The sequence below is a fragment of the Pan paniscus genome, chromosome 16 (assembly GCF_029289425.2).
Source record: "Pan paniscus chromosome 16, NHGRI_mPanPan1-v2.0_pri, whole genome shotgun sequence".
Lineage (NCBI taxonomy): Eukaryota > Metazoa > Chordata > Mammalia > Primates > Hominidae > Pan > Pan paniscus.
Window position 1 is genome coordinate 67581985 of NC_073265.2, and position 17557 is coordinate 67599541.

Genomic DNA, 17557 nt, shown 5'->3' on the forward strand with positions numbered 1-17557 from the left:
CCAGTCCACAGACCTTCGGAATTCCATCTGTGACCCCCTACTCCACTGCATGCCCTCTCCAGTGGGTTCCTTGGTCTGGTGAGTGTTTTCATCATAAATCTCCAGGTGGGCTTTATCTCTTGCCAGCAAGGGAGTAGAAGATTTTCCAACAAAGGATGGGTGAGATGTCTGGGGCCCTTCGGTGGGAAAAGGCAGGGAACGCTGAGCCTAGGGCATTGCTGAGCTGCTCAGCAGAACCCACGTGCCTGCCTTGGCCAACCCTAGGCTCCCAGTTAGAGCACCTTTTCAGTTACACCAAAACAAGGTGCCAAATCGTTTTCCAGGTCCTCCAAGGAGGTTGTCTCTTCCTCCTGTCAGTGTGGGTTGAGCTTTCTCTGCCTTTGATCCTGATGCTTCATGAAAAGCCAGAAGGCTTGTGTCCTGGTGTGACATCCCTCAGTCAGGACCCACTGCAAGGTTACACGCCTGTTCAATTAGGGATAAAATCCATTCAAAGTACGTTAACTCCCTCACTTCTCTGAATAAGTAAATGTGGATCATCTGCCCCACAGCCTGCACTGTGGAAGCAGAAGCAGTCGTGCTGAGGGGGCGTGGCATCTGCTGAGTGTCTCAGAGGCAGGATTAGAAGAACGTGAGAACCCTGAGGAGGGCAGGCAGAGGTATGGGAAGTGGGTAACTTTCTTTAAGAGGATCTTCCTGAAGTCTGGGCTGCTGACAGCCCAGATGAAAGCCTTGCCCACTAAAATGCATGCCCCATTCCCCACCCCAGGGCCACCTTGCACTGAGTGATGTCGAGAAAGGGACACTTCTGCATCCAACTGCATCACCCACTAGCCAGGTGACGGTAAATCATTCATGTCTTTAACTTCAGTTTTCTCATCTCTAAAATGGGACAGTGATACCAAGTTGGCCAGCCTCATGGGGTTGTTGAGGTCATATTGGGGATGCTTTGAGAGTTTGTAAACCCTAAGATCTGGTGAAATGAGTTCACATATAGAGGGGAGGATGTGGATGCAGATGGGAAAAGAGGGCTGCTGTGTTCAGATGTGCAGGTTGTTCACTGTTCAAGGGAGTCTGGCTTTCCTACTCCACTTGCCAGATATCCCAGCTCCTACCCCACTTGCCAAGCCATTCACCCTGGCACGGGGCTGTGGAAGGCAGGCCTTTTTCCACTGCACACAGTGTCCCTGTTTGCCCTTGCAAACCCAGGCCACATTCAGATGCAGGGAGGAAAATGAACCTTCTGCCTGTTCTCTGACGGGCTTTTGTGGAGCTCTTAGATCATAATTACTTAATGGAGACATAATGCAGCAATCTTAACTAGTTTCTATTATCTAGGAAAATAAACAGTAGATAGGTGGGGCTTTTTTTCATTTTAATAACTTAATACAACAGTAAATAAAGCTGCAGCCTAGAAGGCAGACTGCTACTGAAGAGAGGTGGCGGTGACCCGACTGTGTGACAGGCAGACATTCATGTCGGCTTTACGGACCTCCCACAGGCAGCTGCCTCTAAATTCTCCCTCTTGTCTCCTGGAATTCCAACTTTATTACTGTTTTCAGTATAGGACCCCTAGTTTTGGAGGTTTGCAAAACCTCCACTTGCTCTATCTGATCCCCTGCACTGAGAACACAGTGGGTCCTCCATGGCTCCAGGTGATGTAGGGTGGTGGGGGAGTGGTCAGCTCTCAGCAGTGGGTGATGCCTTGGATCCTGAGGCTGCAGAGAAGGATAACTCTGGTAGGCTGAATAATGCCTCCCCAAATGTCCACCCGTTAATCCCCAGAAAGCGTGACTGTTACCTTAGGTGGCAAAAGGGACTCTGAAGGTGCGATTAGATTAAGGATCTTGAGATGAAGAGATTATCTTGGTTTATCTGGGTGAGCCCAATGTGATCACAGGGTCCTTATAAGAAGGAGAGGGAGGAGATCAAAGTGGGTGGTTGGAGAAGGCCACGTGACCACGGAAGCAGAGACTGGAGTGATGTAGCCGTGAGCCAAAGAACACTGGCAGCCACCAGGAGCTGGAAGAGGCAAGGAACAGACTCTCCCTTGGATCCTACAGAAAAAAACAGCTTTATCCACACCCTGATTTTAGCCTGGTAAGGCTTATTTCAGACTTCTGAACTCTAGAACTGTAAGATAATACATCCGTGTTGCAAGCTACTAAGTATATGGCCATTTGTTACAGCAGCCAAGGAAACTAATACAATGATACACCTGGTATTGTATACCATGGCCTCTCATGATCCAAAAGGCCCAATGTGAAGCTGGTATGATTTCAGGAACACCCAGAGTACCAGTACACCAAATCTTCATCCCTGTGTCTGAAGTTCCATCATCAGAGCCAACAGTAACAAAGGCTTTTTTTTTTTTTTTTTTTTTTGAGATGGAGTATCACCATGTTGCCCGGGCTAGAGTGCAGTGGCTATTCTCAAACACAATCATATTGTACCACAGACTTGAACTCCTGGGTCAAGTAATCATCCCACCGCAGCCTCCCAGGTAACTAGGATTACAGGTGCATGCACTGTGCCAGGCAATAATGGCAAACATTTAACGAGTGCTTGTTTGTGGTAACAAAAAAGCCTAGGAAAGGCTGTTGCCCTTCAGTAGAGAGGTTCTCAGCTCTGATTATTAATTAGAATTCTCTGAGAGTACTAAAAAAACAGGCAGCAAAGTCCCATCCAGAAGTTTCTGGATCAAAATCCCAGAGGTAGAACCTGGGTTTCTGTATCTTTCTTCGTTTTTATTTTTGAGAAAGGGTCTTCTTCTGTCACCCAGGCTGTAGTGCAGTGGCATGATCGTGGCTCACTGCGGCCTTAACCTCCCAGCCTCAAGCAATCCTCCTGCTTTGGCCTCCTGATTATCTGGGACCACAGGTGTGTGCCACCATGCCTGGCTAATTTTTTTATTTTTATTTTCTGTAGAGACAGGTTTTTGCCATGTTGCCCAGGCTGATCTCAAACTCCTGGGCTCAAGTGATCTGCCTGCTTTGGCCTCCCAAATTGCTGGGATTCTATATCTTTTAAGTGCCTCACAGATGATTTTAATGTGCCCAAAGTTGTGTCAAAGCATAATTTTCAAAAATTTAAAAGACATAACTCTTACACAAACATATAGTGAACACAAGTGAAAGATTTTTTTAACTCATGAATGAGGGAACCCAGCAGAATGGCAAAGCTGGTTCAAAGGAAGATATTACAAATTGAAGTATGGTCAGTGAAAAAAGAATGCTGGCTGCTTAAGATGGCTAAGTAAGAATGCTGGTTAGTTAAGATAGCTAAGTAACATACAAAACTGGTTAATGTCCTGCAGGACAACCAAATCACAACCTTCAGGGTAATTTTTTTGAAGTATATAGAAATTAATTGCAACATCAATTTTCTACAGTTAACATCAGTTTTTACAAAGTCTGGCCACTAATCAACGGTAAATAGTAAGTCAGACATACTCTAAGGAGACTTTTGAAGGGCACATGATACTCCTTTTGCTTTATTTCCTAGTTTTGGATAATTTCTCTGTGTTAGGGCAAGTGGTGGTCCCTGTTAAAATGCAGGTTCCCTTGGATCAGAAATGCTTCCCACTGATTTTAGGAGTCCATTCATGCCTTTATTAGTCTGATAGACATTCCTAGAGCACCTACTGAGCACAGGGCCCTCGGGGGGCTATGGTGATGAATAGGACACTGCTGCTGCCCTCACATGTGGTATCTAGGAGAAGGCACAGACACAGATAATCCACACATGAGCCAGCAGGTCTGTACAAAGTGAAGTGCCCTGGGATTTAAGATAGAAAAAAAAAAATCTATGGAAGGGGAAAAGCGGAAGGTGCCAGTGGACCTGGGCTTAAAAGGATGGTAATATTTCTTTCCCTTTTTTTTTTTTGTTTTGTTTTTTTGAGACAGCCTCTCACTCTGTTGCCCAGGCTGGAGTGCAGTGGCGCGATCTCAGTTCACTACAACCTCCACCTCCTGGGTTCAAGCAATTCTGCTTCAGCCTCCTGAGTAGTTGGGATTACAGGTGCGTGCCACCAAACACAGCTAATTTTTGTATTTTTAGTAGAGACAGTTTCGCCATGTTGGCCAGGCTGGTCTCAAACTCCTGACCTCAAGTCATCTGCCCATCTCAGCCTGCCAAAGTGCTGGGATCACAGGCGTGAGCCACTGTGCATGTCCAGGATGGTAAGATTTCAATAGGAGAACATGGGAATGAAAAGCACTCTAGCGGGGAAGGCATGGGCAAAGCCTCGGAGGCAGGAAAGCAGCAAACATGTTTAGAGCAATGGTGAGCAGCCTAACTTGATGATGCAAAGAGCTTGCTTAGTGAGAGAATGAGGTAGGACAAATAGTCAAAAATGGGATCCCAGAGTAGCTTGAATGCCAAGCTAAAGGATCTGGACTTTATCCAGTTGAAAACCAACAACTATTACTGGCTTGGGGACACAGATGGGCATGTTTAGCTTGTGGAGAAGGGACTGGATGGTCCTACAGGGCATGGAGGGAAGAGTCCCCATGCCCCATGACAACAGCTTTGAACATCTCTGGGTGCAACCTGACTTTCATTTGGATCCTGCCTTTCTCTCACCTGAATAGAAGCCCTTCAGGTTTATCCCCTTTGAAATGCACTGCAAGTTTTGAGACCAGCAGAGGCAGGGGTGGAGAAGGGCCTGTGGCATGTTGCCATAGGGTGTTTGGGAAGAGAGGCCCCCTTCCTCTCAGGCTTCCAATTGCCGGACCAGGTCCCAGAGAGGCCATCACCCTATCAGGTCTTCTCCCTCTCCCTCATGTAGGAGGCACTGCTTTGCCAGCCCCGCCCCTCAGACACTCCTAGCCAAGCCATCCAGGGGCGGAGCATGGGATCTGAGAATGCCAATCTTGGAGTCAGGTCAGAGTTCAATTTTCTCTTTTTTGAGACAGAATCTTGGTATGTTGCCCAGGCTGGAGGTCAGTGGTGCGATCTCGGCTCACTGCAACCTCTGCCTCCCAGGTTCAAGCAATTCTCCTGCCTCAGCCACCCGAGTAGCTGGGATTACAGGCATGCACCACCACATCCAGCCAATGTTTGTATTTTTAGTGGAGACGGGGTTTCACCATATTGGCCAGGCTGGTCTCGAACTCCTGACCTCAAGTGATCCCCCCACCTCAGGGTCCCAAAGTGCTGGGATTACAGGCATGAGCCACCATGCCCGGCCCAGAATTCAAATTTTGTCTCCAGCACTTTATTTTATTTTTTATTTTTTGGAGAAAGGGTCTTGCTCTGTCACCCAGGCTGGAGTGCAGTGGTGCACACTCCTGGGCTCAAGCAATCCTCCTGCCTCAGCCTCCTATAGCTGGGACTATAGGCAGATGCCATCACACCTGCCTCTCTCTCTCTCTCTCTCTCTCTATATATATATATATATATTTTTTAGAGATGGGATCCCACTAGGTTGCCCAGGCTAGTCTGAAACTCCTGGGCTCAAGCGATCTTCCCACCTCAGTCTCCCAAAATGTTGGAATTACAGATGTGTGCCACCATGCCCGGCCTCTGCACTTTCTTGCCGTGTAACTTCAGCAGCCTGAGCCTCCAATTTCTCAGATGTAAAACAGAAATAATAATAGTACCTCCCTCCTCATGTTGACACAGGAGCACATGCAGTAATGCCTGAGAACACCAACACTAAGCCTGGCCCACAGTATGTGCTCAGGCATGGGGCTGGGGGTGTCAGCAATAAGCCCCACCTGCTCTTTGGAAACTTTTTTGCCTTGGTAGATTTTGGAGAGGAAGAAATCTTGGGAAGAAGGACACCTGGGTTTTGGTCTTTTGTCAGGGAAGGAATCCAGTGTTTCACCTTGGGCAAGTCCCTGCCCTTGGGGGGACTTCAACTTCCTCCTTTGTGAAACGTTGAGGCATAGGTGGGTGATGTGGGCTAGGCCGAAGATCTGTGGGCTTTTTCAGCCCCCGGATTCATTTTATTCATGTCTGCATGCTGAGGGTTTACTGAGCCCCTACTATTGTCAGCCCTTGTGCTGGGCAATGGGACACAGCCAAGAACAAGGCGGACACAGCCAAGAACAAGGCAGACACCATCTTTACCCACGAGGGCCAAGGCTACCTCCCAGGTCCCACTACGCTCTCATTTTCAGAGCCACTGGGAAGGCCTGGTGTGGGCACCTTATGCGGGTTCTCAGGGAATGAGCACTCAACTCGGTGCCAGGTGCTGAGGCTGCACAGGGCCCTGCCCTTGAGGGCACACAGTCCGGTGGTGAGGGGGGTACACAGTTGTATGGGAATGTGGAGGAGAGAACCACACCTCCATTTGGATGGGTCAGGAAAGACTTCACAGAACAGAGCCCTGTAATGGGTGGTTTTCCAGTATAAGAGGGAGAGGGCGTTCCAGGCAGACATAACAGCAGACACAGGGCCTGGAGGTGTTCCCTGCACGGGAGGAGCTGGAGACTGGTAAATAGAGAGGTAGGCAGAAAACCCTGAATGGCCCATGCTGTGGAATTTGGACTTTATCCTGCAGACTATGAGGGTAGAGATATTTAAGAAAGGGTGTCAGGTGACCCTATTTACTCTGGAGGACGGTCACTCTGGCTGAAGTGTGAAGGATGGGTTGGCTGAGACAGGAATAGAGGCAGGGCAGCTGGTGCCCACACAGGAGAAACCAGAGGACCACGGGGATCAGTGGTGGCAGCAGGGATGGGAGGAGGGATCATGTGAGGTGGAAGGCCAGGGCTTGGTGGTGGGTTGGATATGGGCCAGGGGAATCTAAGAGGCCTCCAGGATGCTGGCTAGAGCACAGGGAGGTTGGTGGGGTTGGTCACTGAGGCAGGGAAGAGGAAGTGGAGCAGGGCGGGGCAGAGGCCTGGAGATGACGCATATGTTTGCAACAGGGGATCTCAGGAGGAGAGGCCCTGCAGGCACCTGGCTACCTGGGCCTGAAGAGGAGCAGGGGAGATGAGTTTTGTGGGAGTTGACAGCGGCCAGGTGAGAAGGGAACACAGGCATAAAGGACTGAGTGCAGGGAGGCCATTTGAATGAGAAAACAGAGGACTGAGGCAGAACTCCAAGGGCCACCACCACTTTAAAAATCTGTTTTCTTGGCTGGGTGCAGTGGCTCATGCCTGTAATCGCAGCACTTTGGGAGGCCAAGGCGGGCTGATCTCTTGAGGTCAGGAGTTTGAGACCAGCCTGGCCAACATGGCGAAACCCCATCTCTACTAAAAATACAAAAATTAGCTGGGTATGGTGGCGCTCACCTGTAATTCCAGCTACTCAAGAGCTGAGTGTGGTGGCACTCACCTGTAATTCCAGCTACTCAAGAGCTGGGTGTGGTGGCACTCACCTGTAATTCCAGCTACTCAAGAGGATGAGGTGGGAGGATCACTTGAACCCAGGAGGCAGAAGCTGAATTGAGCCAAGATCCTGCCACTGCCCTCAAGCCTGGGCAACAGAGCAAGACTCCATTAAAAATAATAATAATAATAATGTTTTCTTCTGATTGTAAGAGTAATATATGCTCATTGCAAAAAACTGTGTCCAGCTTTTTGGCATCACTCCTTGTTGGCAAAGATATTGTTTATTCATTCAATACACTCATTTTAAAATTTTTATTATACTTTAAGTTCTAGGGTACATGTGCACAACATGCATGTTTGTTGCCTATGTATACATGTGCCATGTTGGTTTGCTGCCCCCATTAACTCATCATTTACATTAGGTATATCTCCTAATGCTATCCCTCCCCCTCCCCCCACCCCACGACAGGCCCCCGTGTGTGATGTTCCCCACCCTGTGTCCATGTGTTCTCATTGTTCAATTCCCACCTATGAGTGAGAACATGCGGTGTTTGGTTTTCTCTCCTTGCGATAGTTTGCTCAGAATAATGGTTTCCAGCTTCATCCATGTCCCTACAAAGGACATGAACTCATCCTTTTTTATGGCTGCATCGTATTCCATGATGTATATGTGCCACATTTTCTTAATCCAGTCATCATTGATGGACATTTGGGTTGGTTCCAAGTCTTTGCTATTGTGAATAGTGCCGCAGTAAACATACGTGTGCATGTGTCTTTATAGCAGCATGATTTATAATCCTTTGGGTATATACCCAGTACTGGAATGACTGGGTCAAATGGTATTTCTAGTTCTAGATCCTTGAGGAATCGCCACACTGTCTTCCACAATGGTTGAACTAGTTTACAGTCCCACCAACAGTGTAAAAATGTTCCTATTTCTGCACATCTTCTCCAGCACCTGTTGTTTCCTGACTTTTTAATGATCGCCATTCTAACTGGTGTGAGATGGTATCTCATTGTGGTTTTGATTTGCATTTCTCTGATGGCCAGTGGTGATGAGCATTTTTTCATGTGTCTGTTGGCTGCATAAATGTCTTCTTTTGAGAAGTGTCTGTTCATACCCTTTGCCCACTTTTTGATGGGGTTCTTTGGTTTTTTCTTGTAAATTTGTTTAAGTTCTTTGTGGATTCTGGATATTAGCACTTTGTCAGATGGGTAGATTGTAAAAATTTTCTCCCATTCTGTAGGTTGTCTGTTCACTCCGATGGTAGTTTCTTTTGCTGTAAAGAAGCTCTTTAGTTTAACTAGATCCCATTTGTCAATTTTGGCTTTTGTTGCCATTGCTTTTGGTGTTTTAGTCATGAAGTCCTTGCCCATGTCTATGTCCTGAATGGTATTGCCTAGGTTTTCTTCTAGGGTTTTTATGGTTTTAGGTCTAACATTTAAGTCTTTAATCCATCTTGAATTAATTTTTGTATAAGGTGTAAGGAAAGGATCCAGTTTCAGCTTTCTCCATATGGCTAGCCAGTTTTCCCAGCACCATTTATTAAATAGGGAATCCTTTCCCCATTGCTTGTTTTTGTCAGGTTTGTCAAAGATCAGATGGTTGTAGATGTGTGGTATTATTTCTGAGGGCTCTGTTCTGTTCCATTGGTCTATATCTCTGTTTTTGTAGCAGTACCATGCTGCTTTGGTTACTGTAGCCTTGTAGTATAGTTTGAAGTCAGGTAGCGTGATGCCTCCAGCTTTGTTCTTTTGGCTTAGGATTGTCTTGGCAATGCAGACTCTTTTTTGGTTCCATATGAACTTTAAAGTAGTTTTTTCCAATTCTGTGAAGAAAGTCATTGGTGGCTTGATGGGGATGGCATTGAATCTATAAATTACCTTGGGCAGTATGGCCATTTTCATGATATTGATTCTTCCTATCCATGAGCATGGAATGTTCTTCCATTTGTTTGTGTCCTATTTTATTTCGTTGAGCAGTGGTTTGTAGTTCTCCTTGAAGAGGTCCTTCACATCCTTTGTAAGTTGGATTCCTAGGTATTTTATTCTCTTTAAAGCAATTGTGAATAGGAGTTCACTCATGACTTGGCTCTCTGTTTGTCTGTTATTGGTGTATAGGAATGCTTGTGATTTTTACACATTGATTTTGTATCCTGAGACTTTGCTGAAGTTGCTTATCAGCTTCAGGAGATTTTGGGCTGAGATGATGGGGTTTTCTAGATATACAGTCATGTCATCTGCAAATAGGGACAATTTGACTTCCTCTTTTCCTAATTGAATACCCTTTATTTCTTTCTCCTGCTTGATTGCCCTGGCCAGAACTTCCAACGCTATGTTGAATAGGAGTGGTGAGAGAGGGCATCCCTGTCTTGTGCCAGTTTTCAAAGGGAATGCTTCCAGTTTGTGCCCATTCAGTATGATATTGGCTGTGGGTTTGTCATAAATAGCTCTTATTATTTTGAGATATGTCCCATCAATACCTAGTTTTTTGAGAGTTTTTAGCATGAAGGGCTGTTGAATTTTGTCAAAGGCCTTTTCTGCATCTATTGAGATAATCATGTAGTTTTTGTCTTTGGTTCTGTTTATATGCTGGATTACTTTCATTGATTTGTGTATGTTGAACCAGCCTTGCATCCCAGGGATGAAGCTAACTTGATTGTGGTGGATAAGCTTTTTGATGTGCTGCTGGATTCGGTTTGCCAGTATTTTATTGAGGATTTTTGCATCAATGTTCATTAGGGATATTGGTCTAAAATTCTCTTTTTTTGTTGTGTCTCTGCCAGGCTTTGGTATCAGGATGATGCTGGCTTCATAAAATGAGTTAGAGAGGATTCCCTCTTTTTCTATTGATTGGAATAGTTTCAGAAGGAATGGTACCAGCTCCTCGTTATACCTCTGGTAGAATTCAGCTGTGAATCCGTCTGGTCCTGGACTTTTTTTGGTTGGTAGGCTCTTAATTATTGCCTCAATTTCAGAGCCTGTTATTGGTCTATTTAGGGATTCAACTTCTTCCTGGTTTAGTCTTGGGAGAGTGTATGTGTCCAGGAATTTATCCATTACTTCTAGATTTTCTAGTTTATTTGTGTTGAGGTGTTTATAGTATTCTCTGATTTCTGTGGGATCGATGGTGATATCCCCTTTATCATTTTTTATTACATCTATTTGATTCTTCTCTCCTTTCTTCTTTATTGGTCTTGCTAGCAGTCTATCAATTTTGTTGATCTTTTCAAAAAACCAGCTCCTGGATCCATTGATTGTTTGAAGGGTTTTTTGTGTCTCTATCTCCTTCAGTTCTGCTCTGATCTTAGATATTTCTTGCCTTCTGCTAGCTTTTGAATGTGTTTGCTCTTGCTTCTCTGGTTCTATTAATTGTGATGTTAGGGTGTCAATTTTAGATCTTTCCTGCTTTCTCTTGTGGGCATTTAGTGCTATAAATTTCCCTCTACACACTGCTTTAAATGTGTCCCAGAGATTCTGGTATGTTGTGTCTTTGTTCTCATTGGTTTCAAAGAACATCTTTATTTCTGCCTTCATTTTGTTATGTACCCAGTAGTCATTCAGGAGCAGGTTGTTCAGTTTCCATGTAGTTGAGCAGTTTTGAGTGAGTTTCTTAATCCTGAGCTCTAGTTTGATTGCACTGTGGTCTGAGAGACAGTTTGTTATAATTTCTGTTCTTTTATATTTGCTGAGGAGTGCTTTACTTCCAATTATGTGGTCAATTTGGAATAAGTGCGATGTAGTGCTGAGAAGAAAGTATATTCTGTTGATTTGGGGTGGAGAGTTCTGTAGATGTCTATTAGGTCCACTTGGTGCAGAGCTGAGTTCAATTCCTGGATATCCTTGTTAACTTTCTGTCTTGTTTATCTGTCTAATGTTGACAGCGGGGTGTTAAAGTCTCCCATTATTATTGTATGGGAGTCTAAGTCTCTTTGAAGGTCTCTAAGGGCTTGCTTTATGAATCTGGGTGCTCCTGTATTGGGTGCATATATATTTAGGATAGTTAGCTCTTCTTGTTGAATTGATCCCTTTACCATTATGTAATGGCCTTCTTTGTCTCTTTTGATCTTTGTTGGTTGAAAGTCTGTTTTATCAGAGACTAGGATTGCAACCCCTGCTGTTTGTTTTGTTTTGTTTTCCATTTGCTTGGTAGATCTTCCTCCATCCCTTTATTTTGAGCCTATGTGTGTCCCTGCGTGTGAGATGGATCTCCTGAATACAGCACACTGATGGGTCTTGACTCTTTATCCAATTTGCCAGTCTGTGTCTTTTAATTGGAGCATTTAGCCCATTTACATTTAAGGTTAATATTGTTATGTGTGAATTTCATCCTGTGATTATGATGTTAGCTGGTTATTTTGCTCATTAGTTGATGCAGTTTCTTCCTAGCATCGATGGTCTTTACAATTTGGCATGTTTTTACAGTGGCTGGTACCAGTTATTCCTTTCCATGTTTAGTGCTTCCTTCAGGAGCTCTTGTAAGGCAGGCCTGCTGGTGACAAAATCTCTCAGCATTTGCTTCTCTGTAAAGGATTTTATTTCTCCACTTATGAAGCTTAGTTTGGCTGGATATGAAATTCTGGGTTGAAAATTCTTTTCTTTAAGAATGTTGAATATTGGCTCGCACTCTCTTCTGGCTTGTAGAGTTTCTGCCAAGATATCTGCTGTTAGTCTGATGGGCTTCCCTTTGTGGGTAACCTGACCTTTCTCTCTGGCTGCCCTTAACATTTTTTCCTTCATTTCAACTCTGGTGAATCTGACAATTATGTGTGTTGGAGTTGCTCTTATCTTTGTGGCATTCTCTGTATTTCCTGAATTTGAATGGTGGCCTGCCTTGCTAGGTTGGGGAAGTTCTCCTGGATAATATCCTGAAGAATGTTTTCCAACTTGGTTCCATTCTCCCCTTCACTTTCAGGTACACCAATCAGATGTAGATTTGGTTTTTTCACATAGTCCCATATTTCTTGGAGGCTTTGTTCATTTCTTTTTACTCTTTTTTCTCTAAACTTCTCTTCTCACTTCATTTCATTCATTTGATCTTCAATCACTGATGCCCTTTCTTCCACTTGATCAAATCGGCTACTGAAGTTTGTGCATGCGTCATGTAGTTCTCATGCCATGGTTTTCAGCTCCATCAGGTCATTTAAAGACTTCTCTATGCTGTTCACTCTAGTTAGCCATTCATCTAATCTTTTTTCAAGGTTTTTAGCTTCTTTGCGATGGGTTCGAACATCCTCCTTTAGCTCGGAGAAGTTTGTTATTACCGATCATCTGAAGTCTTTTTCTCTCTACCCATCGAAATCATTCTCCATCCAGCTTTGTTCTGTTGCTGGCAAGGAGCTGTGTCCCTTTGGAGGAGAAGAGGCACTCTGATTTTTAGAATTTTCAGCTTTTCTGCTCTGGTTTCTCCCCATCTTTGTGGTTTTATCTACCTTTGGTCTTTGATGGTGGTGACGTACATATAGGGTTTTGGTGTGGATGTCCTTTCTGTTTGTTAGTTTTCCTTCTAACAGACAGGACCCTCAGCTGCAGGTCTGTTGGAGTTTGCTGGAGGTCCACTCCAGACCCTGTTTGCTGGGTATCACCAGCGGAGGCTGCAGAACAGCAAATATTGCAGAACGGCAAATGTTGCTGCCTGATCCTTCCTCTGGAAGCCTCGTCTCAGAGGGGCTCCCAGCTGTATGAGGTGTCAGTCAGGCACTACTGGGAGGTGTCTCCCAGTTAGGCTACTCGGGGGTCAGGGACCCACTTGGGGAGGCAGTCTGTCCGTTCTCAGATCTCAGACTGCATGCTGGGAGAATCACTACTCTCTTCAAAGTTGTCAGACAGGGACATTTAAGTCTGCAGTAGTTTCTGCTGCCTTTTGTTCAGCTATGCCCTGCCCCAAGAGGTGGAGTCTACAGAGGCAGGCAGGCCTCCTTGAGCTGTGGTGGGCTCCAACCAGTTCAAGCTTCCTGGCCACTTTGTTTACCTACTCAAGCCTCAGCAATGGTGGATGCCCCTCCCCCAGCCTCGCTGCCGCCTTGCATTTCGATCTCAGACTGCTGTGCTAGCAGTGAGCGAGGTTCCATGGGCGTGGGACCTTCTGAGCCAGGCACAGGATATGATCTCCTGGTGTGCCGTTTGCTAAGACTGTTGGAAAAGTGCAGTATTAGGGTGGGAGTGTCCTGATTTTCCAGGTACCGTCTGTCACAGCTTCCCTTGGCTAGGAAAGGGAATTCCCCGATCCCTTGCACTTCCCGGGTGAGGCGATGCCTTGCCCTGCTTCGGCTCACGATCGGTGCGCTGCACCCACTGTCCTGCACCCACTGTCCGACAAGCCCTAGTGAGATGAACCCAGTACCTCAGTTGGAAATGCAGAAATCACCCGTCTTCTGCGTTGCTCACGCTGGGAACTGTAGACTGGAGCTGTTCCTATTTGGCCATCCTATTTTTTTTTTTTAATTTTTATTTTATCTTTAGAGATGAGGTCTCGCTTTGTTGCCCAGGCTAGTCTCAAACTCCTGGGCTCAAGCGACCCTCCCACCCTGGACTCCCAAAGTGCTGGGACTACAGGAGTGAGCCACCACACCCAGGTTACACTCAGCTGAAGGCCTACTATGTGCTGGGTATAGTGCTGTTGAGGGCAGCGGCTGCCATCATGCGGGCTGCAGCAGGGAGGCTTGGCTGGGGCTGCACACTCCGTGGAGCTGGTGGGAGCTCCCCAGGTGCCACTGCTGCCACCTGCCCAAACCGGGGCACCTATAGAATCAGCTACTCAGGAGGCTGAGGTGGCAGGATGGCTTGAACCCAGGAGGTAGAGGCTGCAGTAAGCTGTGATTTTGCCACTACACTCCAGCCTGGGCAACAGAGTGAGATTTTGTCTCAAAAAAAAAAGTAAAAAAAAAAAGAGAAAATCCAGCCAGCTTCACCATTACTGTGACATCTGAGGCTGGAGAAAATGATGAAACTGTCCAGACTACCCTCAAGTTTATAGACAAGGAGAAATACCCAGATAAAGCTTGCCTTTATGAAGTATTCTCAGAAAATCTAGAAGATAATGTCTCAGACATTTAAAAAATCTTAGCATTACAGGCTGAAGAAAATCTTGGTATGGTGATTATCTTTAGTGACAGTTGTGCAAGAAAAATTAAATGAAATAGATCAGATAAAAAAACTAGAAGAGAAGAAAAAAAAAGAAACAAAAAATCCAAATAAGCCGAAAAGCAATTATTCTATGGTATTCCTGTTATAATTGAGAATGTCTTAAACTGGAAGGCTGAGTTTGCTGCAGAAGGCTTGGAAATTAAAAAGAAATGGATGGAAGAGGAACAAGCAGGAAAAAATAAATTAAGTGGGAAACAGCTACTTGAAACAGATCCAAATCTTGACACATCTGATATCCAGTTTTTGGAGGATGCTGGAAACAATGTGGAGGTAATTGAGTCTTTGTTCCAGGAAATGGATGACCTGGAGCCAGGGGATGAGGAGGATGATCCAGACTCCAAACCTGCTGACCCAGAGAGTGACTCCACTGACCAGAGGACTGTCCCCATCTGCAGAGAAGCTCAACTGCCACAGCATCCTGGCTATGCTCAGAGGGTTTTGATTTTCCTTTCCTTTTCTCCAAGAAGAAATAATTATAAGGAGAATTTTTTTTTTTTTTTTTTTTGAGACGGAGTCTCGCTGTGTCACCCAGGCTGGAGTGCAGTGGTGTGATCATAGTTCATTGCAGCCTCAACTTCCCGGGCACATGTGAGCCTTCCAAGTAGCTGGGACTACAAGTGTGCACCACCACTTCTGGTTAATATCTAAAATTCCTTGTAGAGACAAGGTCTCTCTATGGCTGGTCTCAAACTCCTGGTCTCAAAAAATCCTCTGACCTCAGCCTCCCAAAATGCTGTTATTACAGGCATGAGCCACCATGCCAAGCTGGGAATATTCTTCTGATAGCTTTCATTGTTGAACTTAATAAACTGACTTAAAATTTCAAATCAGAGAAGAAGAAACAATGTATGAAATGATCACTCTAGGGAATGGTAAGCAGATTTCCTAAAGCAGTTTGAGGTTTGTTTGGCAGTGTTGAGTGCCTAGTTGAGGTTTAGGGTCATAAACTTGAAGTGTGATAGTTGGGGGTGGAGCGTCTCCGGGAAGAAAAAGGTGGAAATACTTCCCTTCTAGTTGGCTAGTTGGGTTCCTCTGCATTTGGAGGCCTGCCTTGATTCTTCTTTGGCTGAGAGGATCTTCAGCTGTGGTCCTTTGGCTCCTTAGATGCTTCTTGGTGGTGAGGGGCCACCAGGGAGTAGGGTAGCATGGGAATACAGGAATGGGACAGAGCTGGGACTACCAGGAATTCAGAAGAGCAGCTGGTAGCAACACACCAGATAGCTTTAGGGAGAGATATTGATGATGGGACAAGGGGCTGGGTGAATTTGAGGTGTTGGCCTTGGATATTGGCATTGGGTTGGTGATGATGGAGTGGAGACAATATGATATTGGTATTGGACTGTTGTTGGCTTTGGGGTATTGAGGAGCCAAGGATTGTCATGGATGCTCAGAGCATGGTGCAAACCTGAGGGAGCCCAAGAAGGGCTGCCACCATGAGGGACAACTAAAATAAAGTGGTTGGAAAGATCAGTAGAATGAAGCTCAGCCAAATCTGTAGAGACAGAACAGATCAGTGGCCAGCTAATTTTTAAAAAAAATTTTTTTTTAGAGGCAAGGATCTCACCCCATTGCCCAGGCTGCTCTCAAACTCCTAGGCTTGAGCAATCCTCCTACCTCGGCTTTCCAAAGTGCTGGGATTACAGGCGTGAGCTATTGCACCTGGCCAGGGTGGATTTTCTGATAACACTTAGCACAACCTCGTCAAGTGAAGCACTACTGAAGGAGAATGTGGTATGATGAGAGTCCATTTGTACTTGGGGAGACTAGATGTTAGCAGAGTTGGATCAAGGTGCAATCAAGCCAGTTAATGACACTTTCAGACTCCTCTTCACTCATCCCCTGAACATCCTTACAGCACAGATGTACTGCTGGTGAGAGAACGTGAGCAGGACTGGAGCTATGCAGTGGTAGCTGAGAGACACCTGTCTGTGAAGGAGGCAGGGTAGACGGACTCCCTATCCTCCAGCTAACTGCTCTGCTCTTTGCCGTAATCTGTCAATGTAGCCCTCACTGCTGTCCATGGATCGCCCAGACCCCCAGGCATCCTGCAGCAGCCAAGGCTGTGGCTGCGCCAGGAGAGTGGGTAGTGGCCAGGCCAGGCCTCCATTCTCTTTTCTTGAAACTTCAATACCTTCTCCCTGCCCCAACACAGACACCCTTAACTGATGACCTCAGCATCTCCCCTGCCTATTCCACCATCGCACTGTATTTAAACCTACAGCCCCACCTTCCTTCCTGCCACATGAGATGAAATGTCTGTCCTGACTTCCATCTCAGGTCAGCCCCACCTGGGCCTCTTTAAGGATCTCGCTTCTGCAGTTATCGCCTCTCTTCCCACACTGTCCATCTCCCTTTCTCTGCAGGACCACTCTCATCCGTGCCTAAACATCCTCTTAGGAAACCTTAGCGTGGCCCCACATTAACCCATTTCTCTTTTCCTTTTCCCGGCACATCTCCAAGGAGTTGTCTATATTTGGTGTCCCCACTCTTCTGTTTTACTGCCCATTCTTTCCTCACCCCATTGTGGCATTTTGAATAGGTGCTTGTAACATAGTACAAAAGAAGCACATGATGAAAAGTAAGCTTATCTCCACTCCTGGTCCCAGCCACCTGGTTTCCCTCCCCAGAGCCAACTGATGTTACTCAATTCTTGGTGTCCTTGGTATATAAGTAAATGCCTCTGTCCACTCTAATGGGGCTCTTCTATCCATGCTGACTCTAAAAAGGCCCTTCTCAGAGTCACAAGTGACCTATACCAGCCCAGAGCTACAGATCACTTCTCTGTCTTCATCTTACTCAAATTCCCAGCAGCATTTGACATGGTGGCTAATTCCACCAGCTTCTCCTTCGTCTCCAGCTGTTTTTCCTAGTCTCATCTGCTGGCTTCTCCTCCTCCATCAGTTCTCTAAAGGGTAGCATGCCCAGGGCTGTCTTCTCTCTTATCCATTCCTAACTGTTCTCTGTTCTCAGTCCTGTAGCTTCAACACTTTCTATGTGCTGACGACCCTCACATTTAAATAAATCTCCAATCCGTCTCTAAACTCACATCCAACTTCCTAAATATTGTTCCTCATGGATAGTTAATGGCATCTCAAACTTAAAGAAATACTAGCTTTTTCAGCCAGGCG

The 17557-nt window shown here is 45.7% G+C and overlaps 1 pseudogene; it reads left to right on the forward strand.

Moving 5' to 3' along the window:
• Window positions 1–6942: 6942 nt before the first annotated feature.
• LOC100993209 (RWD domain-containing protein 1-like) lies at window positions 6943–15633 on the forward strand (annotated as a pseudogene).
• Window positions 15634–17557: the final 1924 nt, after the last annotated feature.